At 43.9% G+C, this 24,905-nt stretch overlaps 1 protein-coding gene across 1 annotated transcript in view; it reads right to left on the bottom strand.

The window, feature by feature from the left end:
- LOC126188681 (homeobox protein B-H1-like) overlaps nt 1–24,905 on the bottom strand; it is a 172,152-nt gene that overhangs the window by 104,444 nt on the left and 42,803 nt on the right. The window lies entirely within an intron of this gene.

The raw sequence follows: 24,905 nt of genomic DNA, 5'->3' as shown, positions 1-24,905 counted from the left end.
GCTGACAAAGTTTTATGAATTTACTTGTAAACGTATAGACAATGGAAATTAAAATGTCCTGTGGTGCCTCTCCTGCTCCAAGTCGGTCAGTTTGACGTCCTACCCCACTTAACCATTAACGGAATGGAACGTCAGCATCCGTTACCCTCTGTGAAAAAGTTACCCAAGTTACAATAGAGTTTTATGTGTATTGCTAATCTTTATTTTATTAGTTGGTCCGTTCATGTATTGTTAAATAAAAATATTTCACTTATAGACATTAAGTCTATTTAGAGTGACAATACTCGTAGGAAAAATATAAAATTAACGTGCCATCTTTGCGGTGTATCGCGCCAACGTATGTTACGGAGAGCGTACGTAAAAAGAGTACGAATCATCATACATGAAGAAGAAAACAGCGCAAATTGTTCGCTCTTCTGCAGTGTTCTGACACTTCCAACTTAAAGACGCGACCTCGTCAATTACACATAAACCATACCTGTACACCCGGTAGAGGTCCAACTGTTGGTATGAAATTTTACGCTTAAGGGCAAAAAAGAAAATCCCTTTTTTATATCTGTATTAATTCTTACTTTTTATTATTGACTTAAGAACTTTTTCTTTCATTGTACAGCAGTGATGATGGCTCTTCTTCCTATTTGAAATGGAAGAAATATTGTAGCTTCCTAAAGCACCTCTAGTTGGAAGACTGTAATCGCGTAGTACTATGTTATTTGCTGCAATACAACTGTGCGAAACAGTTTACACGAAGCCATTCCTTATTTCAGTCGCTCTGTTTCCATAAGAAAAATGCGAAAATGGAAGTGAAAGTCGCAGAAGCGTAGGAGTAAATGCGTACTTTTTAGTATCCCTTACGACTTAAGAAGAGAGAGCGGAAAGTTTTGTTCCGAGAAGTCAAAGAAAACTAAGTTTTATCCAGGATGTATTTTTACTGCTTCATTTTTAACAATCTGCCTCGGCTTAGTTAAAATTTCCAAGTAAATTCTGTTTATAAAAGAAGAAAAGGATTTTGCCCGAACTGCTCAGCAAATTTGTTCAGACGTGCTACATCAATTAGCCATTTAATCACCAAATCTCGTCTTTAATTAAATGGCATCGTCTGATTAACTATATTTAGGCGCAGATTCACCTCTGAGAGAACTTGAATAATGCTCTGACAGTGACTCCACGCTCTGATCATGTAATTCTGAATTGTTTGCACAATTTCCACAATTATTGGTGCGCCTCTCAGTCGATGAACTCACAGAAAGTGAAATTTTACCTCTACAGGAAGTGACTAGTTATTGAACTCAGTATGACATTTCAACTATGATTTAAACTTCAGGACTTTTAGGCTATTATCAAAATTTACGGCCAAACGATCTGATTTACTCTCTCAATACTGTTCATCTTATAAATGAGAACATCTACTAACAGTCTTTTAGAACTGAATTTTATTTAGTTTCTTAACCAGACGGATTTTGCTCTGTTACATTTTCACTCATAAACAACAGAAATAATTATTATGTCAGTACTATTATTTTATCTTGAATTCTTTATGTATCGATTGTTTCTTAGCAGCAGTCTTAATTCCTTGCTAGTAATAGGAACATGAGGTTGTCGTGACCAATGTCTCGGGCTATAAGGAGAAACATCCACTAGAAATTGTAGCGACGTGAGGACTCAAATGAAAAACTTAATTATTTTTTATTATGCAAATGAGCTCATACAGAAAACTTACAGATACATCACATTTCGACGCAGCTCCCATGATGTATGATACACGCATTCCACCGCTCCGGAAGTATGTGAATACCTCACGAGGGGAATTCTCTTGGTTGTCTGTGCAATCACACGTGCACTGCGATTTTCAACTCTTCATCGCAACTGAAATTCTCGACTCCCAGCCCTTCTTTGAGCCGTCTAAACATATAAAAACCACTCTGAGCGAGGTCTGGTGACTAAGGGGAGTAAGGTAGGTGTTCGAGACATTCATGTTTCGTATCCTGAGTTGCTGCCACGTTTGAACAGGCAATGGGGATACGAACACTGCCGTGTTGGATCAAAAGACATACAGAAAGTCCTCGTCTTTTCACCCGATAGCAAGGTGAAGCTGATTTGAGTGTTAGTGAAAAGTATTGGTCACTGTTAATGGCCTCTCCATATAATACTCAAAAATTACCCCTTTTGCATCGCAGCAAAAAAGTGTGAGCATGAATTTTCAAGCCGATCGTTGAGTGCGAGATTCTTTGGTATTGGCGAAGAGAATGCTGATAGAATTGGAAGGAGAATCAGCATTGGTCGTATTTTTTGTTTGTTTTATTATCCGCAAAATCGATTTTCGGTCACTTAGTGACCATCCTCAGTGCTGTAATATACAATTAAAATTGTTAGGCACTGGTATCAACAAGCTTAGAGCGATCACATCAGAGTTTATGTGATCGCTCTAAGCTTGTTGATACCAGTGCCTACCAATTTTAATTGTACAGGGCGATTACAAATGATTGAAGCGATTTCATAAATTCACTGTAGCTCCATTCATTGACATATGGTCACGACACACTACAGATACGTAGAAAAACTCATTACAGTTTTGTTCGGCTGAAGCCGCACTTCAGGTTTCTGCCGCCAGAGCACTCGAGAGCGCAGTGAGACAAAAAGGCGACAAGAGTCGAAAAAGCGTATGTCGTGCTTGAAATGCACACACATCAGTCAGTCATAACAGTGCAACGACACTTCAGGACGAAGTTCAACAAAGATTCACCAACTGCTAACTCCGTTCGGCGATGGTATGCGCAGTTTAAAGCTTCTGGATGCCTATGTAAGGGGAAATCAACGGGTCGGCCTGCAGTGAGCGAAGAAACGGTTGAACGCGTGCGGGCAAGTTTCACGCGTAGCCCGCGGAAGTCGACGAATAAAGCAAGCAGGGAGCTAAACGTACCACAGCCGACGGTTTGGAAAATCTCACGGAAAAGGCTAAAGCAGAAGCCTTACCGTTACAATTGCTACAAGCACTGACACCCGATGACAAAGTCAAACGCTTTGAATTTTCGGCGCGGTTGCAACAGCTCATGGAAGAGGATGCGTTCAGTGCGAAACTTGTTTTCAGTGATGAAGCAACATTTTTTCTTAATGATGAAGTGAACAGACACAATGTGCGAATCTGGGAAGTAGAGAATCCTCACGCATTCGTGCAGAAAATTCGCAATTCACCAAAAGTTAACGTGTTTTGTGCAATCTCACGGTTTAAAGTTTACGGCCCCTTTTTCTTCTGCGAAAAAAAACGTTACAGGACACGTGTATCTGGACATGCTGGAAAATTGGCTCATGCCACAACTGGAGACCGACAGCGCCGACTTCATCTTTCAACAGGATGGTGCTCCACCGCACTTCCATCATGATGTTCGGCATTTCTTAAACAGGAGATTGGAAAACCGATGGATCGGTCGTGGTGGAGATCATGATCAGCAATTCATGTCATGGCCTCCACGCTCTCCCGACTTAATCCCATGCGATTTCTTTCTGTGGGGTTATGTGAAAGATTCAGTGTTTAAACCTCCTCTACCAAGAAACGTGCCAGAACTGCGAGCTCGCATCAACGATGCTTTCGAACTCATTGATGGGGACATGCTGCGCCGAGTGTGGGAGGAACTTGATTATCGGCTTGATGTCTGCCGAATCACTAAAGGGGCACATGTCGAACATTTGTGAATGCCTAAAAAAACTTTTTGAGTTTTTGTATGTGTGTGCAAAGCATTGTGAAAATATCTCAAATAATAAAGTTATTGTAGAGCTGTGAAATCGCTTCAATCATTTGTAATAACCCTGTATATTACAGCACTGAGGATGGGCACTAAGTGACCGAAAATCGATTTTGCGGATAATAAAACAAACAAAAATACGACCAATGCTGATTCTATTCTCCTTCCAATTCTATCCACTATTTGGTCGTGGTGCACAGAACACTCCATGGAGTCGCCAATCAATAGAATGCTGACAGCTCACTAGGTTTCATTTCCTGTGGCAGTTACGCCCAGAAATCCATTACCTTCGACTGGGAAACGAAGCAGAAGTTCCTCGCAGGCGTCGTCACTGTGATCTCTCAGTTGACTAGCCGGCCTGCGTGTCACCCATCTTGCGGACACTTTATTGAACCGGAGCACATCTTGAACAACATTGTGTACTGAAGCAACAGTATCATCCAAAATAGTGGCAATTTCTTTCGCAGTAATACTCGTGTTTGTTTTCAGAAGCTCCTCCACTACGACAATGCTTTCGTTCGTCATTATGTAGTGTGCTTGTCACTTCCACAGAAGTGACACCTGTCTAAAATTCTCTTCTCCATCCGTACACTTGCTGCAGTGACACACTCTGATCACCGTACTATGCTTTCATAGAGCGATGCATTATCACGCATTTAACACCGCCATTCAAAAGCACATGTCACAAATCGCTGCTCCAACGAGGTACAAGTCGACCATCTGCCATCTTTGCAATGGCACAACTCGCTTTTTATGGTGCAACAAACGGCCGCCAGCTGTTCGTTATTTGTCGAAATACAAGGATAACTCTTGCCAACTGCCATATCGATTAAAACTTTTAAGTATTTTATTGCGCTGTTAAGGTTTTTATTTGAATCACGCTCATATACTTAACATTAACGTCATCTGGATAACATACTGTTGTTTCATTTATTGTGTCAGAAACAAATGTAATAGACAGATGTTACACATCTTAATTAAGAATAAAATATAAAGACCACAAATTTTAAACAACTGCAGAACAGACTGTGTCAGCCTCAAGCGCAGTGATGGTAACTTTTTCTAAGTGTTGTGGGGCATTCGGATGTGACAATGGCCTGATATTGGTCTGAGTTGGAACGTGAGGGAAGGCATACCCGTGTTCAAGGTTCCGGTTGACGATTTCTGACTACCACAAGGGACTATCGCCGTATTATGCACCAAGCACATCGTAACACACACCCCTTCCCGTCTGAGCCTGCTATTCAAGAACAAGTAGCGGAGTCTCCAACATTCTGTGTCACCTTGTACCGTTGTTCGGGGACTAGCAGCAACCGTTAACATCACAACACTAACGGATGCCATTAGAGTTGTGGTTTGTGAAGGAAGTTTGGACTGCTGATAGAGGGTGTCGTATTGGGTGCGACGATGTATCGTGGCTCTACAGTATCCCGGACGACCTTCGTCAACGAGTATAGCGGAGATCTAGGGAGATGCCTCATTCTGGCAATGTTTTGGGAGGCAGTGGCTTTATAGCGTGGAAACTATCGGGGACGACTTAAGGTCGCAACTGGTAGTTCAAATGGCTCTAAGCACTATGAGATTTAACATCTGAGGTCATCAGTCCCCTAGACTTAGAACTACTTTAACCTAACTAACCTAAGGACATCACACACATCCATGCCCGAGGCAGGATTCGAACCTGCGACTGTAGCAGCAGCGCGGTTCCGGACTGAAGCGCCTAGGACCGCTCGGCCACAGCGGCTGGCCCAACTGGTAGTCATTGAGGGAACTCTGACGGGACAATTGTAAATCACGAACAACCCGCGTCTCACGCAAGAGCGTCGCGATGCCATTTTTCAACAGGACAATGCTCGTCCATACACGTCACGTGCCTCTACGAACTGTCTGCGTAATGTTGAGGATCTCCAGTGGGCAGCAAGATTCATAGATCTGCCCCGACAGAAAATGTGTGGAACCAGATCGAACATGAACTGTGCCCCTGTACCAGTATCCAAAATAGGAAGAACCAGTTATAGAGACAGTTGCAGTTGTGGGCCAACTGGCCTTGGGAGAAGGTACAACTGCTTAATGACATCTTTCCCAATCAAATCAGTTCTTGCATCGAGGCCAGAGGAGGTGCAACGCTACACTGATAAGTGGGTGCATACTGTTAAGCTCTTAGTATCACTGAAATAACATCACATATCCTCCCAACCCGTGAAGTTTCATTTCGTTTCCTCCGCCTCTTCTGGGTATTTCACCTTTTTGTCAGGGTGTCTATTTCAATGACCTGAAGTGTATCTGAGATCCGACCAGTTGCAGAGCCCAGTTCTTTTCTGGTATAATTCGATCCTTACAAAAATTAAAAATTCTAAAGTGTGTTAAGTGTGTGACAAAATACAGGAGATAACTTTCTCTTCATGTACAATCTATCTGCTTCCTGCTATGCGTGCACTGTTTCCCCCATATTTCATTCCCTCCTCATGAGAGCTGCGATGGCTGTAGAGGACTTCTTTTTTTTCAGTAAATTAACCAAGTAGGTTTCGATTGGGGCTCAGTGCTTTCTACTTGGAAATATTTGGAACAGGAATACCAGATTTCGCAGTCGCATTGATGATATATATAAGGTGCATTGAAAAAGAAACGAGATGGAGGCTGTAAAATGAAAAGCGCTGAAAGAATCGTAATGTCCTTTCCTACGCAAGAAGGTGTGTTCTCTACAAGGGCGCTGAGGTACAAACTCGCTGCTACAGGTACTCGGGTGCAGCACACGTGCAGCACACCCGTGTTACGACAGAGCGAGTAAGCGCACGCGTTGACTCTCCACTGCACTCAGTCGTGCTGAAAACAGACAAATGGAGGCTTCAGAAGAAGAGCAAAGGCATGTATTGCGTTTAGCGGGGCGGCGACTTCGCATGTTTCTACTGGGAACTCAGGTTCAAAGTGATGACATCAGTCTCGCATCTACAGACCATTTGGGACAGGTACTCATTCCTTTCGTTGCCATAGCGCTGCAGATGCTCAAGAGGAGTCCTATTTGGCACGGTTCTTGTGCTGGTTGAATACGGTGAGACACCCATTCGGCGCACACTCTGTGAAATTTCAGTCTGTCGTTAATGACGACGTGAACAGTTTGACGCTCAATCCGACTTCTGCATCAGTGGCTGCTACGGTAGCTCACTAGTATTGAATAATGAGGGCGTCCACCTGCTGGACGATGGCATCGATAATGCGGTGTAGGGTTCCAGACCGTGCATCATCGGCCGGCGGCAGGCGTCCTTACCTGAATAATATGTGGCATGGCTTGACCCTTGGAATGGAAACGCAGCGTTCTTCGTACACTTGTACAACCCATTCTCTTCTTTTTAAGCATTCAGTTCATTGTTTTCAGCACGCCGCGCGTGTTCGCCCCGTCGTCTGGCAAGTGTGCGCCTGTGTCCTTCCATCGGCGACTTTGGTACCTCAGCGCTTCAACGACATGGAACGTCGTTATTTCGTTCTTTACAGACAACTACCCCTGCAAATTAGTAGTGGGACAGTAGAAGTCCCAGTTAGATATACTACACACTCAGCTCCTTTCAGGGAGAAAAATAGTCTTTTGACGTTATCTGACAGTGAGAGAATACGAAACAAAGGATGAAGTGACACATCTTCTTAAAATTTCTCTTTCGTTCATATTTATACTGGGTGAACATTAAATAAACCGACAAACTGCAGGGACGGGTTCATGACTGGTAATGAAGAAAAAAAATGTACTATGTTCATGTGTCCGGAAACACATCGTTGTCACATTAGATGCCACTGATGATTGAAAGTTTATCTGACTACACGCCATGTGTAGTCCGTGTGTTGCAGGTTGTGTGATTGACGCAGCCTATTGGAAGCAGCAGAACAGCACGGTATTCATGTCGGTAATAAGCCGAGTTGGTGTTTGTGTACAACCAAGCAGATGGAAAGGGTCGAGAGGCAGAAGGGCTACACCAAAACAAGAACTGTTCAAATGTGTGTGAATTCCTAAGGGACCACACTTGCCAAGATCATCGGTCACTAGACTTACACACTCAGATCATCACAATTATGGGATTTCTGTAGTTATTTTTCTTTACCGACGAAACAACTTTTACCAGAAATGGCATCATCAGTCTGCATAATTGTCATCTGTGGGCCACAGGCGTCGCATCAGCATCGGTTCAGCATCAATATGTCGGCAGGGATTCTTGGTCACCATATGAGTGAATCAGTTATTATTACACAACCTTTCGACGGAGGAACGACCCTGGACTTCCTGCGTAATACTCTGCGTGGGTTGCTTGAGAATGTGTCCTTGGTAGTACGACAGGTTACGTGGTTTCCGCATGACGGATCACTACCTCGCTTCCGCACTGCAGTTCACCGACGCCTTAACATCTTGCCCAGACGTTGGACAGGGCGTGAATGCCCTGTAACAAGGCCTGCTAGATTACCGGACTTGAACCCCTGGATTTTTAGCTCTGTGGAATCTGGAAAGCGTTGTGTATGCTGAACAAGTTCTTGATGTGCTGATCCTTCAACAGCTATTTGAAGAGAGACCGGAATGTGCGAAAGAGTACGGCAGTCCATGATGCGACGTTTGGACGCGTGCATGGCATGCCATGGAGACCACTTTGAACGCCTGTTGTGACGTTGATGCGATGCAGCTCTGTACTGTTTTCAGGGGCGATTTGTTGTCGTCGCACGCATACCGTCCATTTCCGGACACATGTTCATAGCACTTTTTTCCTCCATTTCCACCAGTCAGGAATCCGTCCCTGCTGTTTGTCGGTTTTATTAACATTTTTGCCGTCCGGCGACACCACAGTGGTGTCGTGCGCGAAATAGCGGTCTGCATAGTATCGCGCAGTGGCCGGCGACAGCACTTTAATATCTTTTTCATTCTGTTGGTGTTTTGTTTACGTAACAATAAGTCACACACGTCTACAAATTTTTCGTTTTTGTTAAGTACTTGTGCACTTCCATCATGGCAGACGAAAGAGACGATACGGTTATTTACGCTGAATACGGGGACGTCTTGTCTGACGTTCTTGACGACTTGGCCGATTGGGAAGAAGACACTGGATATCAAAAAAATGAAAGTGAAGCAGAATCGTCGGAAGATAGTGAAATACGTCCAAGAAGAATTCGGCGAACGCTACGGTTGCCAACTGATTCGGATGAATCAGACGAAGAAGACAGACTACGACTTACTGAGGACCAATAACAAATTTGAAGTATCTCCGGGACCACACATATTTCCCAAAGAGACACATAGCGTCTTGGATATCGTAGAATTATATATTGAGAATGATTATTTGAATATATCAGCAACGAAACCAACAAGTATAATAGTCAAAGTTGTAATTGAAGGAAACTGGATACAAAAAAATTGCCATATTTGTCGACATTACGGGACCCGAACTTTGAAAATGGTTTGGGCTTACCATCCTTATGGGAAATGTCAAAAAATGCAAGGATCGATGATTATGGGTCAGCGAATCCGTTGATAGACACACCGATATTTCGCAAAACGATTTTGCGCAACAGATTTAGACAAATATTATCATTTTTACATTTTTCCGACAACAACAATAAACCGGATAATGCCGACCGGCTTTTCAAAGAGCAATTCGTAATTGATCATTTTTCCAAAAAGTTTAAAGGAACTTTTAATCTAAGTCAAAACATCTCAGACGATGAAGGAATGATACCGTGGCGTGGACAGTTAAATTTTAAAGTTTACAATCCTTCGAAAATTACGAAATACGGCATACTCATTCGGATGCGATTCGAGTACGGGATACTTTTCCTCTTTCAAGATATATTCCGGCGCTCGGCAACCTTTAGCAAAAACAGTGATGGAACTATTGACACCTTCTTATGGAAAGTGGCACGACCTCCACATGGATGATTATTATAACAGCGTAGAACTTGCAGAGAAGTTACTTGAAAAGAAACTGCGAGTTTTTGGAACGATCCGGCAAAATAGAGGATTTCCGGAAAAATTAAAGCGCGCAAAAGTCAATGTGTCTGAAGCTTGTCATCAAAGGAAAGGTGACAAGCGGCCGGCGACAATCCGAATTAGCGCTGCCGGCGCCATGCGAATAAATTTGTATGAGACGTGCGGCCGGTAAAATGGTTCAAATGGCTCTGAGCGCTATGGGACTTAACATCTGACGTCATCAGTCCCCTAGAACTTAGAACTACTTAAACCTAACTAACCTAAGGACATCACACACACTCACGCCCGAGGCAGGATTCGAACCTGCGACTGTAGCGGTCGCGCGGTTCCAGACTGAAGCGCCTAGAAGCGCAAGGCCACACCGGCCGACGCCGGTAAAGTCTTAATCTTCACCCCATACATCTTCTTGAGCGAGTATATATTTATGTTTTATAGTATTTATAATATTCTTCAGCATTCTTCTATAGCACCACATTTCAAAAGCTTCTCTTCTCTTCTTCTCTGCACTGCTTACTATTTCATTTCCCAATAGCGCGTAAACTTTACAACTTTTACATGTGGCAAAAAGAAATCGAGTATTAATTTTATCTACACCATTATCAAATTCAGCCACATGTGTCGCTAGTTCCCCACTGCTGGTATTTTATTCCGATGTTTTGTCGGACGGATAGTCTCTTACAGCCTCACTTTCACCGTTCACTACTGGATTGGTGACGTGGCACTGTCCACGTAATGTGAACGTGCCGCCGTCCAGAGACAACCCTAACACCGCCGGGTGCGAACACTGCTCAGGTGCCACCACCTGGCGTCAAATTTAATCAAGCGCAAGTATACAAAAATTATTGGAATATTAATGTTGTTTAAGGGCTTAGACAAGAACACCTTTTTGGAATCCTCATTTACTATCGTATGTACAACACTAAAACATACACTCCTGGAAATTGAAATAAGAACACCGTGAATTCATTGTCCCAGGAAGGGGAAACTTTATTGACACATTCCTGGGGTCAGATACATCACATGATCACACTGACAGAACCACAGGCACATAGACTCAGGCAACAGAGCATGCACAATGTCGGCACTAGTACAGTGTATATCCACCTTTCGCAGCAATGCCTCAGTTGGACCAGCGTTCGTGCTGGACGTGCAGACCGCGTGAGACGACGCTTCATCCAGTCCCAAACATGCTCAATGGGGGACAGATCCGGAGATCTTGCTGGCCAGGGTAGTTGACTTACACCTTCTAGAGCACGTTGGGTGGCACGGGATACATGCGGACGTGCATTGTCCTGTTGGAACAGCAAGTTCCCTTGCCGGTCTAGGAATTGTAGAACGATGGGTTCGATGACGGTTTGGATGTACCGTGCACTATTCAGTGTCCCCTCGATGATCACCAGTGGTGTACGGCCAGTGTAGGAGATCGCTCCCCACACCATGATGCCGGGTGTTGGCCCTGTGTGCCTCGGTCGTATGCAGTCCTGATTGTGGCGCTCACCTGCACGGCGCCAAACACGCATACGACCATCATTGGCACCAAGGCAGAAGCGACTCTCATCGCTGAAGACGACACGTCTCCATTCGTCCCTCCATTCACGCCTGTCGCGACACCACTGGAGGCGGGCTGCACGATGTTGGGGCATGAGCGGAAGACGGCCTAACGGTGTGCGGGACCGTAGCCCAGCTGCATGGAGACGGTTGCGAATGGTCCTCGCCGATACCCCAGGAGCAACAGTGTCCCTAATTTGCTGGGAAGTGGCGGTGCGGTCCCCTACGGCACTGCGTAGGATCCTACGGTCTTGGCGTGCATCCGCTCGTCGCTGCGGTCCGGTCCCAGGTCGACGGGCACGTGCACCTTCCGCCGACCACTGGCGACAACATCGATGTACTGTGGAGACCTCACGCCCCACGTGTTGAGCAATTCGGCGGTACGTCCACCCGGCCTCCCGCATGCCCACTATACGCCCTCGCTCAAAGTCCGTCAACTGCACATACGGTTCACGTCCACGCTGTCGCGGCATGCTACCAGTGTTAAAGACTGCGATGGAGCTCCGTATGCCACGGCAAACTGGCTGACACTGACGGCGGCGGTGCACAAATGCTGCGCAGCTAGCGCCATTCGACGGCCAACACCGCGGTTCCTGGTGTGTCCGCTGTGCCGTGCGTGTGATCATTGCTTGTACAGCCCTCTCGCAGTGTCCGGAGCAAGTATGGTGGGTCTGACACACCGGTGTCAATGTGTTCTTTTTTCCATTTCCAGGAGTGTATCATTCGTCATCCAATTTTAAAAATAACAGATTTCGATTCATATTAAAGTTGTTGTTTTGGTGTTCAGTTCGTAAACTAGTTTGAAGCTGCTCTATGGTAGTCTCTCTTTTGTGCAAGCTTGTACATCTTAATAAAGACAGCAGTTCGTACCCATTTGAATTTGCTTATTGTGGTCATGCCTCGGTCTTCTCCTAAAGTTTTTACCCCCCAGCACTTCCGTCCATTGCGAAACCGACGATTCCTTTATGCATCATGATGACTGGTCCTTTAAACATATCCGCTCTTTTAGTGTTGTGCCTTAAATGTCTTTTTTCCGTTCAGCACCTCCTCAATAGTCATCTGATCTACCCATCTAACATTCTGCGTTCTTCTACAGTACCACATTTCAAAAGCTTCTATTCTCTTCTTGTCTGCAATGCTTGTCGCCTACTTTTAATTTCGGTACATGTCTACGCTTCAGAAAAATACCTTCAGAAGCGACTTCTTAATACTAAAATTTATATCAGATGTTAACGAATTCCTCATTTCAGAAATGCATTTCTTGCCATAGCCAGTCCGCATTTTGTATCCTCTCTTCCTCAGCCATCACCAACTGTTGGCTGCCCAAATAGGAACACACGTATACTCATTTTAATGTCTTATTTCCTAATACATTTCGCTCACCTTCGCCTGATCTAATTCCACTGTATTCCATTGCTCTTGTTTTACTTATACTGGTGTTCATCTTATAACCTCTTTACGAGATCCATTCCGTTCAAGTGCTCTTCAATTTCTTATCCGTCTCTAACGGAGTTACCATGTCATTGGCAAAGCTCAAAGTTTTTATTGCTTTTCCCTGAACTCTAATTCCCTTCCTAAATTTCTTCTCAGTTTCCTTTACTGCTTCCTCAGTGTACAGATTGAATAAAACAGGGGATAGGTTAGAACTCTATCTCACGCCGTTCTGAACAGCTGTTTCAGAATTTCATGTCCTTCGACTCTTGTAATGGCAGTAGCAGTCTGGTTTCCGCCGGCCGGTGTGGCCGAACGGTTCTAGGCACTTCAGTCTGGAACCACGCGTACGCTACGTTCGCAGGCTCGAATCCTGACTCGGGCATGGATGTGTGTAATGTCCTTAGGTTAGTTAGGTTTAAGTAGTTCTCAGTTCTAGGGGACTGATGACCTCAGATCTTAAGTCCCACAGCACTTAGAGCCATTTGAGGAACAAATCTAGGATATGAACCCGTGTCCGGAAATGACATCTCGCTAAAGAGCGTGGAAAACATAGGCGCTGGCCCCTGCGACTAGCCCACGCATTTAACTATGAGCACCGATGAACCGTAAGCGAAATGTCTGGTAATGTTGCTTGTAATTCAGTGTTCGCGACTGATTGCCACTCTAATCAGTGGAGAAGATGGAGCTAGCTGCTGCGTAAAAAGGCCTTGACTCCTACGAATGCAATGCACTGTTGCTTGACTGGATGACGGTTTTGGACACGTTTCCATCTGCAGTTTATTTTTCTCCTGTATACCAAAGAACATTGGAGATTTTAGTGTTCCAGGAGAAAAACAAACTGCAGATGGAAACCTTCGTCCAAAACTGCCATCCACTGAGACAACAGAGCATCGAGTTTATCGGATACAAGGCCTTTCGATGTAGCAGCTAGCTCCAGCTTCTCCACCGGCAATCGTGCAATCAGTTGCAGTGACTGAATAATAGACAACATTCCGAAACATGTCGCCTATTGTCCGCCCGCATCTCGTGGTCGTGCGGTTACGTTCTCGCTTCCCATGCCCGGGTTCCCGGGTTCGATTCCCGGCGGGGTCAGGGATTTTCTCTGCCTCGTGATGGCTGGGTGTTGTGTGCTGCCCTTAGGTTAGTTAGGTTTAAGTAGTTCTAAGTTCTAGGGGACTGATGACCATAGATGTTAAGTCCCATAGTGCTCAGAGCCATTTGAACTATTTTTTTGAGCCTATGGTCCGTGGGCAGACGAGGTCACATTTGCTGTATAAGGGGTGGCCTAGTGACAGGCGTTGGCGCCTATAATTTCAACGCTCTGTAGCATCGTTTATGACGTTTCTGGGAACGGGTTGCTATCGTCGATTTGTTCCACAAGACACCCTCTACAACTCGTAGGAGTTTGGTGCAATATTTCTTGGACATTGTTGTTGTTGTGGTCTTCAGTCCTGAGACTGGTTTGATGCAGCTCTCCATGCTACTCTATCCTGTGCAAGCCTCTTCATCTCCCAGTACCTACCGCAACCTACATCCTTCTGAATCTGCTTAGTGTATTGATCTCTTGGTCTCCCTCTACGATTTTTACCCTCCACGCTGCCCTCGAATGCTAAATTTGTGATCCCTTGATGCCTCAAAACATGTCCTACCAACCGATCCCTTCTTCTAGTCAAGTTGTGCCACAAACTTCTCTTCTCCCCAATCCTATTCAATACCTCCTCATTAGTTATGTGATCTACCCACCTTATCTTCAGCATTCTTCTGTAGCACCACATTTCGAAAGCTTCTATTCTCTTCTTGTCCAAACTGGTTATCGTCCATGTTTCACTTCCATACATGGCTACACTCCATACAAATACTTACAGAAACGACTTCCTGACACTTGAATCTATACTCGATGTTAACAAATTTCTCTTCTTCAGAAACGCTTCTTGGACATACTGCATGTAAAATAAATTTAGTAATATGGCAACTTTCAGTGCAGTTTAATAACTAGCCTAGTGATGGATGTTACGCTCAGCCTTAGGGAATCCACTTCCACCATCCGTGTTCCTCGAGAATCGGCGATTGGGAAGGGCCGCCTCCGACACCATTTACTGTACGTGACGCACAGTCCTGCTGATGTTCAGTATGAGGCGGCCGTAAGCGAGATTTAGGACGACACAAAGCGTGATATAGTGCGTAAAACAGGGTAAATGACCGTACGAGACATGTAAGTCACGTCGGATGCCAACTCTGCGATGGTGTGTGGTAGATGCAGTGGATGAGGAATGTTTCAGCGATTATGTTGGAGACTGATAGCGGGGGCAGGAAACACGTGGAGGGGTAGAATGGTTGGGCACGGAGGGCCCGGAACTTTGTGCAGGGCTGGTGACGGGCGGGAAGTGTCGCCGTGCTGAAGTCGGACGGTCAATCAGTGCCGCCGGCGACGGCTGCTGGTGGCGGCGGCAGCGGCTGCGGCGGACATAACTCAGGGCTGATTTATCGCCGGCCGGCGGCGGCCGCGCCCCCACCGCCCCCGCTCCATTGTGCGGCTGTTAATTAGCGCTAAATGCCGCGCCGCGCTGCCAATTGCGTCCCGGCATGTCGCCCGCTATGCCAGCCGCGCCGCGCCGCGCCTGGGCTGCGCCGGCCCGGTCTGGTTCGGTCGTGGCGCCGACGCTGGCGGCCGCGAGGCGGCAGGCAGGTAGCGATCGCCCTCCCGCTTCTTAAGCCGTCGGTCACTCTTCCGCTCTTTAAGCCATCGGCGCACGGGACGAGGCAGCTAAAGCCGTCGGCACACGGACCGTGCACCCGAACGTTGAGCGTTGAGCGCGCCGAGTTTATGATGTCGTAGCGTGGAATAGCACGCTCGAGAGTCTTTCCGAACGTGCAGTGCAAAAACTGGCATGTCAGATATTCTCAGCGTGCGTCTGAGCGTTGACCAATGAGATGGCACAACGGCACCTACGTCATAAGCCCGCCGTCTCCCTTCAGTACAGAGTTGTCAGGCGCTATATTGGCATTCATTTCAAGCCTATATGTATGTATGCCGTTTCTGAGCACCAGCAAATTGAGAATCACTGGAAAACCCGTTGTTAACTGTGTGATACTTTCCAATAAAATAATGAGAAATATCATATTCGTGGCAAAAGAATTATTGTAACTTCCGTATTATGAGACTAGGCTATTTGAAGGCAGGGACACACTGAAGTTCCACCCAAAACGCGTTGTTCTTGGTATAATTTGTTATAATTAAATTTCAAATAGTAACATATCTACGATTAAGGTTTTCAGCAACGGGTAACATAATATGATTAGGTGCCAAAAGTGTGATGTTGGTTTAGCGTAATCAGTAGCGTCATTGTATTATGTTGAGGTGTTCGTTGGGGCGGTGGTTTCGCGTCTTGACATGTACAATTTTTTCCCCCTAACGTTCACGTTTTTATTAGGTTCTGATACTTTATTATTAGTTTCATATAAGTATATACTACAATATTTGATGTTATGTAAATATAAGTTCACCTTTTTTGAGGGGTGACTTTTTTCGCTTGGCTTGATCTACAGGACACCTTGCGCTACTTTTGTAAAGCTATTTTGGTCCTTTGTCTTTTACGCTTCGTAATTCACGTGTTGCAAAGATTCTGCTACTGGGTAGGAACAGTGATCAAGTAAGACTGACCTTAGTGTTTTACTAAAATGTGGGAATGATGAAATAATGTTTATTTTAAATGAAGATGTATTGCAAATTTGTATCGCACTGTTTGTAATGGAACTTTTATAAGCCTGTGTCCTTATTGATTGGACATGGTACTTTCCTTTTCGTGGACAATGAAGGAAATGTGCGTTTTAATAGAGCTAACGTTGCAATTTTACCCGCGCCTGTTGAGTAAACAGTGTGATTTACGAACTAGAAACATCCCTCAATTGCCGCTGGAGCGCGTTGCGATCGCGTATACCACGCTGGGGCCCCCGTACCGTATGTACAAGTCGCATCGTTTGTGAGAGTTCAGCAGCACGTTGAACTCGGCACGCTCAACGTTAACGTTCGACAGCACGGTCCGTGTGCCGACGGCTTTACGGCATGCACGCATACGGGATATCCAACGCACGAGAGACAGCGTCGTCGGCACACGTCACCAAGGACGATCTGGTCAGCGTGACTTTGCCCCCTGAGCGCTCTCTAGCAGAGTTGTTGGCTTTAGTTGGCTCGCAAACAAAATAGTCTGTTCACGAAGTTGGTGCACGTAAAACTCCTGCGTTAGCTCTTCTAAAATGCACATTTCCTCCCTTGTCCATACGCTAGTCGTGTGGTATACATCAATAGGAACTTCAATATCCGTAAACACGTAATAAGCAAAAAAGGACAGATACACGTCCAGTCAGTAAGTACATCAGGTTTTAAAGTTCACCAAATCGAGCAAATTTAATTCTGACAGAGTAGGCACTTATATTTACGTAACGTCATATATTACAGATATTATTTCTATTAATTTCGTTAGAAAATCCCGCAACCTTTTAGAAAATGCGAAGGTGACAAAAAAGAAAGGTACAGAATGAGGACTTGATCCCTCTCCCGACCTAACGTCTGTTTCGCAGGGTGGTGTTTCCACTCACTATCCTCGCCAGTAGCTTCTACATAAGCGACTTTGTCTTTTATGTTATAGTCTTTTAGAGGCTTTAATGCCCGCCCCCGGTAGCGGAGTGTTGCCGGCACGGTAGCTCAGCGTGTTCGGTCAGAGGGTTAGCTGCCCTCTGTAATAAAAAAAAAACTGAGTGAATGGATCAACGAACAACCTGAACGAGTGTCATCGGACGTCAGCCACGAACAAAGTCATCGAAAAATAGAACAAAATGAGATAAAAAAAAAGTAGTCAGCGCGACAGAATGTGAATCCTAAGGTCCCGGGTTCGATTCCCGGCCGGGTCGAAGATTTTCTCCGCTCAGGTATTGGGTGTTGTCCTAATCATCATCATTTCATCCCCATCGACGCGCAAGTCGCCGAAGTGGCGTCAAATCGAAAGACTTGCACTCGGCGAACGGTCTACCCGACGGGAAGCCCTAGTCACACGACATAGGCTTTAATCGTCCAAATGTTGTTAATTTACGTTTCATTACAACTAATGCTAATAAAAACGTCATGTTTTTGTGAATCTTCTATGTGCCGTGCCTGAAAATGACTTACTCTTACAACCCGCGAGTTAAGACGCGATAATAACTACGGACAAATATTGTTTAGCCACAAATGTGACGTTTAAGGTACAACATAAAACTCACCGAACATGGGCTTCTACTGAATACGACAAATACAATATGGCGTCTTGTTTTCTTCATGCCTTAAGCTTTCTCCCTTGTGACGTAGGGTGCGTTATTGCTTCCTATTGGTTCTGATTTACGTAATAACACGTCTCCAAAATACAGCAGAACTCTTTTTGCGTGTCACGTGACGAAATGGCTCCTCAACGTGATAGCAGGAAGTGACGACACAAAACTCGTTGAGCGACACATCAACGTTAGCTAACTCCTCCCGTGTGCCGACTGCTTTACGCAGTCCTCACACGGGACATTTTTCTCGTCGTGAAACACTCCAAACGTGGTGGGATCATATCCAGAAAAAAGGTGGTGCATCAAACGGAGCGTGCTCCTCAACGTTATTTGCGACTCCAGCAGCATTTGTCGGCTATAACTATCTCGCAGACCACACAGATTGCTTAAGCTATGGAATTGCGTAAAATAGCTGCGTTAGCTCTGTTGACGATTTGTCTGTACTATACGCTGTACTAAATTGAGAGAGTATCAGCCAATGACACAGACAGCAATCTTGGAATTCACTGGCCCATGTTCCCTGGGACATTCACAAAATCGGACATATTTATTCCTAAATGAAGAGCGCTGTTGTTTATACGTAGAATGGATTATTTCACTAAATACTTGCATTAATTAAAAAATGTGACAGCATCTCTTAAAAATTATGAACGTGACCTAAAAAACCTTTGTATGAAAAAGGACGCAAACAGCCAACTTTTCTGTTCCTATAGTATGTCGCTATTCATTACATAAGCTTCTTTAACTGGGATCTTTTGAGCTTAAATACCATGAATCACAACGTTGCAGAAATGTTGATGCAAAACTTAAGCAGAACCAACATCTCCATCAATTTATCACACAAGCAAGGAATTAATCTTAAAAATTAAATGAGTCTACTTTTTGTCCACGGGAATATATTTTTTTTTAAAAAAAACATAAATTTATTTCAATTTCTTCTTGTAGATCACTTTCTCTCTTCCGTGTTGATGTATTGTCTGAACAGCTTTTAGGTGTAATTTACATAAATTAAACAACAGAATTACAACAATTGCCAAATAAATTTATTTTTTCACCGTTGAACAGACGTTCGCCACCTGTATGTTGTTACCTGACATTTAATTACAACAAATCGTACCAAAAGCGATGCATTTCTAATCAATCTGCAATGCGCTGGTGCCTTGAAACGGCACTTTCATAGCAAGCACATTACATTGCGAAAATCACCAAATACGGAAAGCCTCTGGCCACCGCCAGGACATTCCCTGAAATTTTGTTATAACAAATCGCATCGACATTGACGAGTTTTCTAAATGTGTCAGTGCTCCGAAACAACATATATTCATAGTACGGAGTAGTAATATAAAAAGCTTCCAAACATGGTCTCCAACCGCAAACGAAATAATTCAATATGAAATCTGCTATGTTCTCCTTATGACGTAGAAGGCAATGTTGCTTCTCATTGGTCACATTCCCATCCATACTGCAAAACTCTGTCGCATCTGATTCGCTATTGGTATTGTTCCGAAACTCGAAATTCCACTGTGTGACGTTGCAAAACTTGTTCAGCTCCACGCTCACTTTCACGTTCGATGTGAGAACTGGAGGATCCAGCGAGACGAATGGGCGAATGGGCAATAGGGCGATGTGCAACACGCCCACTTTCCCACAGAAACATATCTCTTATAACTGCTTTCCACTTCCCTTGAGAGTTTCGGAGACAACTGCAGATGGATTATATTTCACTGAGCGCAACTGTACCACTGCTCATCGTCGTGTTGTACACAGCAAGAGGATACTTCTGGTATAGTTAATTTAAAATCAAAGTTTAGCTAGTAAAAATCACAGAACAACGCCTCTAACGTAAACAGACTCGTCAAACGAAATCAGCCTAGCTTTGAGTGTTTAGTTCAAAGTGTTCAAAAATGGCTCTGAGCACTATGGGACTTAACTTCAGCGGTCATCAGTCCCCTAGAACTTAGAAATACTTAAACCTAACTAACCTAAGGACATCACACACATCCATGCCCGAGGCAGGATTCGAATCTGCGACCGTATCGGTCGCGCGGTTCCAGACAGTAGCGTCTACAACCGCTCGGCCACCCAGGCCAGCGTTCAAAGAGTTACCTAGGCAATGTAACCAGTAACTGAGCTCTTTAACTTAACAGTCATTAACCAGGCCAAGTGGCCGAATGTCCTTAACGTCGTAGTTCCGACCATCCTTTACTGTATCACTTTTTTCTTTTTTTTACACGCTATTTTTTCTGGTTACCTCTGGCAACTATAATCTTAGTAAAACGCTAGTTATATGTTTGTGTTCCACGAGGAGCACTTTCCCGCTGATATTGTTTTTGCTTGCTGTCTGAATCATAAAACTGATCCAGTAAAAATAAATAAAGGAAAGTATATGATAGCAATTTTAATACCCGCCGATTAGCCGAGAGCGCTAATGCGCTGCTTCCTGGGTTCGGGAAGGGCGGTCCCTTCTGGTCTTTCAACTCTGAAGGATAGCATCATTTCTGTCTTTTCAAACGAGATCCGTAGTCCGACTTTTGCTGCTATTTTCTCGAGTTCTTCAGTTTGGTGTTTACCCTCTTTCACACTATTTGCGAGCAGCGCTGGATCATCAGCAAAGGTCAGGCAATTGAGATCGGTATTTGTGCCAGTCTTGATGTTTGGTTGGCATTTCTTATTCCAGTCTCGCATGACTTTCTCCAGTGCGCAGTTAAATAGTAGTGGTGAGAGACCATCCCCCTGTCGAAGTTTCCGTCCGGATTTCAAATGATTCAGATAGTTCCCCTCAGAATTTAACTTTTGATTTAGTATTTTTAAGGCTGAGTGCAATAAGATTAACGAGTTTCAAGTGCAATCCAAATTCCGCGAGGTTTTTAAGTAATAACTCACGATGGATACTGTCATATGCTTTCTTGAAATCAACAAAAGTGGTGACCAACTTCTTGTTTCTCACTCTTTGATGTTTCATGATTCACTTAAGGCTGATAATTTGGTCTGGACAGCTTCTTCCAGGACGAAATCTTCCTTGATATTCTGCAAGTTCTTAGTCGAGTTGTTCCTGTATTCTTGTAAAGATAATTCTAGTCAAGATCTTACATGTGATATCAAGCAGCGGAATCCACCGATAGTTGTTTGGATCCGAACTATCACCCTTTTTGTGTTTTGGGTGGATTATAGCTGTATTCCACTCTTCTGGCATTTTTCAGAATTCCAGATTTCTCCTTTGTGCTTAAGGAGGTTCTGAAGTGTCTGTTTATTTGCGTTCTTCCACAGCTCTGGGAGCGGTTGATTCTCCCCTGCTGTTTTGTATTTCTTGAGCCACCTAGTTGCTGAGATCTGGTGGTGTAATCTTCTCTGGATGTGTTTTGTTTTTTGGACGTGGTTCGGAATCTAGGTATTCTTCTGGTTCCTTGGCATTTAGTAATTCTTTGAAGCGATCAGCTAGAATGTTGGCATTGTCTTTATTATTGTGCGCTAGTTTCCCATTTTTATTTTGCATCATGAGTGTCGGTGGAGTACACTTTGATTGAGTTTTTCTGAATGTTCTATAATAGTCCCTTCTTTTATGTTGTTCGAATGATTCCTCTATGAAGTTTAGGGTTTCTTTCTGATGGTCTCTTTTGATTCTTCTAATTTCCTTAGCCGTTTGTCTTCTGGCAATGGTTAGCTCTTCTCGAGATTTTTCAGTTTTCTTTTTCGGGTTATTCAGCCAAACTTTGTGCCTTTTCTGAATTGCTTTATCACATTCTTCATTCCACCAGACATGTTTCTTCTTCTTCTGACAGGAGCAATCTCTTCGGCAGTGTTTTTCAGTTTATCGTTAATCGTTCCCAATTCGTCGCTGGGAAGTGTTTTGGATCTCTCTGAATACAACACGTTATTTGTTAAATAGCTGGGGTCATATTTTCTCCTCCCAGTGAATTTTGATGGTTTGTTTTTCTTTCTTGGGGTTAACTTAATTTTTTTATCTTTGAAATGTAATGATCTGAATCGATGTCCACACCACGGAGGACTTTGACGTTATAGATTTCCTTGTGGTACTTTTTATCCATTGCGACATGGTCTATTTGACACTCCCCATTTTAACATAAGGGCATTTCCAGGTCATTAACTGATACGGTCTTCTCTTAAATCATGTAGTTTCGAGAATAAGTCCATGATCTATTAAAAGTTCAATTAGTCTTTGACCATTCTTGTTTGTCAGTTTATGACCTGACCATTTACCAACAACAGTGCGATATTTTGTTTCTTTCCCAGTTTTTTCATTGAAATCTCCAAGCAAGATTTTAATGTGGGTGTCAGGGATGTTTAATATTAGTTGGTCCAGTTCTTCCCAAAACATTTCCGTTCCTTCCTTATCTTTCATCTTTTTGTCATTCGTTGGGGCATGGACATTAATCAGTGTATATATTTTGTTCTGTACTTTCATTGTTAAGGTTGCCGTTCTTGGGAAGTTCGGCGAGAAGTCCCCCATTGCGTCTAATATGCCATTATGAACCAGAAATCCCATTCCAAATTGCAGGATACTTTTTATTATCTTTTTCCCGGAGGTCTTTTGTAGAGACGGTATCCCCTAGATTCAAATGGGTCCTGATCTACTTCTCTAAGGTCCTGAAGGGCAGTTATTAGAAATTTGTGTTGATTCATTACGTCTGTTAAGTGTTTCAGATTACCAGTTTTTGTTACTGAATTTATATTTAATGTTGCAGAGACAGAAAATTATCCGGGTTTGCTGAATTTAAGTCTCTGTCTGCCTTTTGCGTGCTGGGCTGCCAGGGGCTCCGACTCACCACAATCTTCTAAGTGACATCCCAACGTGTCCGCATTATTTTTCCTCATTTAGTTTTTGGATGAAACGGAAATAAATCAGGGCACAGCGGTCTCGAGTGTGTACCCCGTTGACATAAAAGAAACGAGACTATTCTCATTAGTAAGGAGGTATTTGTGGTGACGTACTACTGCGCGACTGTTTTGCGGTATTGTATTGTGTACGAGCGGAGACTAATTTCGTCAAAACCGATCAGCTCAGCGTTACATTGAGAGTACTGTATTACAGACGCATTCTTACCGTCCGCCTGAAGGCAGAAAGAGTTGAGCTATAGCGAAGCCTCTCGAGAACAATCTGCAGAAATGTGTTAAGTGGTGGAAGGAATCAAACAGAAAAGTGTAAACTCAAGTAGGTTATACAAGAAGATGACCGCCATTAATTGAACATACTTAGTAAGTACACACATTTCCAGACTCAATTTAGCGTCGTTTGTCCCAGACCTGATAAAAAAAATGGTTCCCATGGCTCTGAGCACTATGAGACTTAACATCTGAGGTCCTCAGTCCCCTAGACTTAGAACTATTTAAACCTAACTTACCTAAGGACATGACACACATCCATGCCCGAGGCAGGATTCGAACTTGCGACCGTAGCAGCAGCGCGGTTCCGGACTGAAGCGCCTAGAACCGTTCGGCCACAGCCCAGATGAGATAAAAGTTATGTTCGGATGGATTGCAGGAACACGCCACTGGTCAACAGCTCGTCTATTTCTATTCAGTTCATCGATTTTCGTAAAATTTGTCATAGTCAGAAAACACAGATTATCGTCGAAAAGACACTGATGCAGTAAAACGTCACTACTAATAGTTTCTTATAATGCTTGTATCGTTTTTTGGTCGAGTTAGTATAATAAAAAATCAACAGTCAGTAACCTATCAAGAACATGGTAGCGTACCTACTTCTATCGATGCTTGTGGACGAATTACGGTTTCGTTGCTAAAAGCACATACCTCTAAACGGCTGACGTGCTGTTGTTATATAAACTGATCGATGATACGAGTTCTCAAATGCTAGCCTACAATAACAAAGCTCGAATTCTGAATAGTACTGTGGGGTTTTCTGTACATATTAGATGCAAATTGTTGCCGCTGTTGCAGAATGAGAGGTTTAGCCATTGTTGGCTGACAACTTCAGGCATTTATTCTTTGAAGAAATACGCTGAACACAGGGAAAACTCTGGAAAAATACAGATATATACTACATCGTGTGCTCCTTCGAATTCTGCTATGGGGACAGCGCACTGCGATTACAAACGCTCACTTAGCATTAATCAAACAACGAGCATTACAATATATCATTCTGCATGACGCTCTTTCATTGTGATAGAGTCCACCAGCGGCTTGTATTGGACATTGCAATCTGCGGCAAGTGTGCAATGCCGTGACTCTTGATTTATGTGCTGCACCTCGTCCATTAAATCCTGGTGCAATCGCCTCTCGACATATGGTACAAACATTGGCGTCGCATCCATATGCCATACTAGCTAGCAAAGTATGTGTCGCTCTGTTTTCAGCTCATGCAGTGGCACTAAACGCCTGTCTCTACGTTTTTTAGCTTCCCCATTTGGAGCAGGTGGTACACACGTCCTTGCTTTTCAACCTCACGTCTACCTCCACTCTTTTTTTGAAAGTCGTATGCGACATTTCCTTGAAAGCGCTTGGATGGGATAACAGGATTGGCAGGCAGCAACAAATATGACTTCTTTGGCTACTCTTAACTCTCATTATAAGTCCATTTTGGCTTCAATACCTGCTTAAAGTTAACACTTAGCATACACGCCCAATTAGAGAGTAGATGCGGGATGTACCGATAATTTTGTAAACGTACTCCAAAAATGTTTCATGAATGATTTATTGTAATGAACCAACGTTCTTCTGTGACTTGTTACGAACTAATTAATTCGCGTAACTCTCAGGGACTGACACAGTAATTTTGGCATTATAAGTAAACAAAGTGACATCAACATTGCGGATAAATTAACGTTTAACGCGGAGTTGCAAATTATGTAAGAGGGTTTGTATACTACTGATGCATTGCGAATGATTTAACAGTCATCTCCATTCTAGTAAATTATCAACCAGAAAGATCACCAGCTGAAGTC

This window comes from Schistocerca cancellata, chromosome 5 (genome assembly GCF_023864275.1).
Source record: "Schistocerca cancellata isolate TAMUIC-IGC-003103 chromosome 5, iqSchCanc2.1, whole genome shotgun sequence".
NCBI classification, from domain to species: Eukaryota; Metazoa; Arthropoda; class Insecta; order Orthoptera; family Acrididae; genus Schistocerca; species Schistocerca cancellata.
Note: the sequence above shows the minus strand (reverse complement) of the source record. Positions and strands in the feature narration are given on the sequence as shown.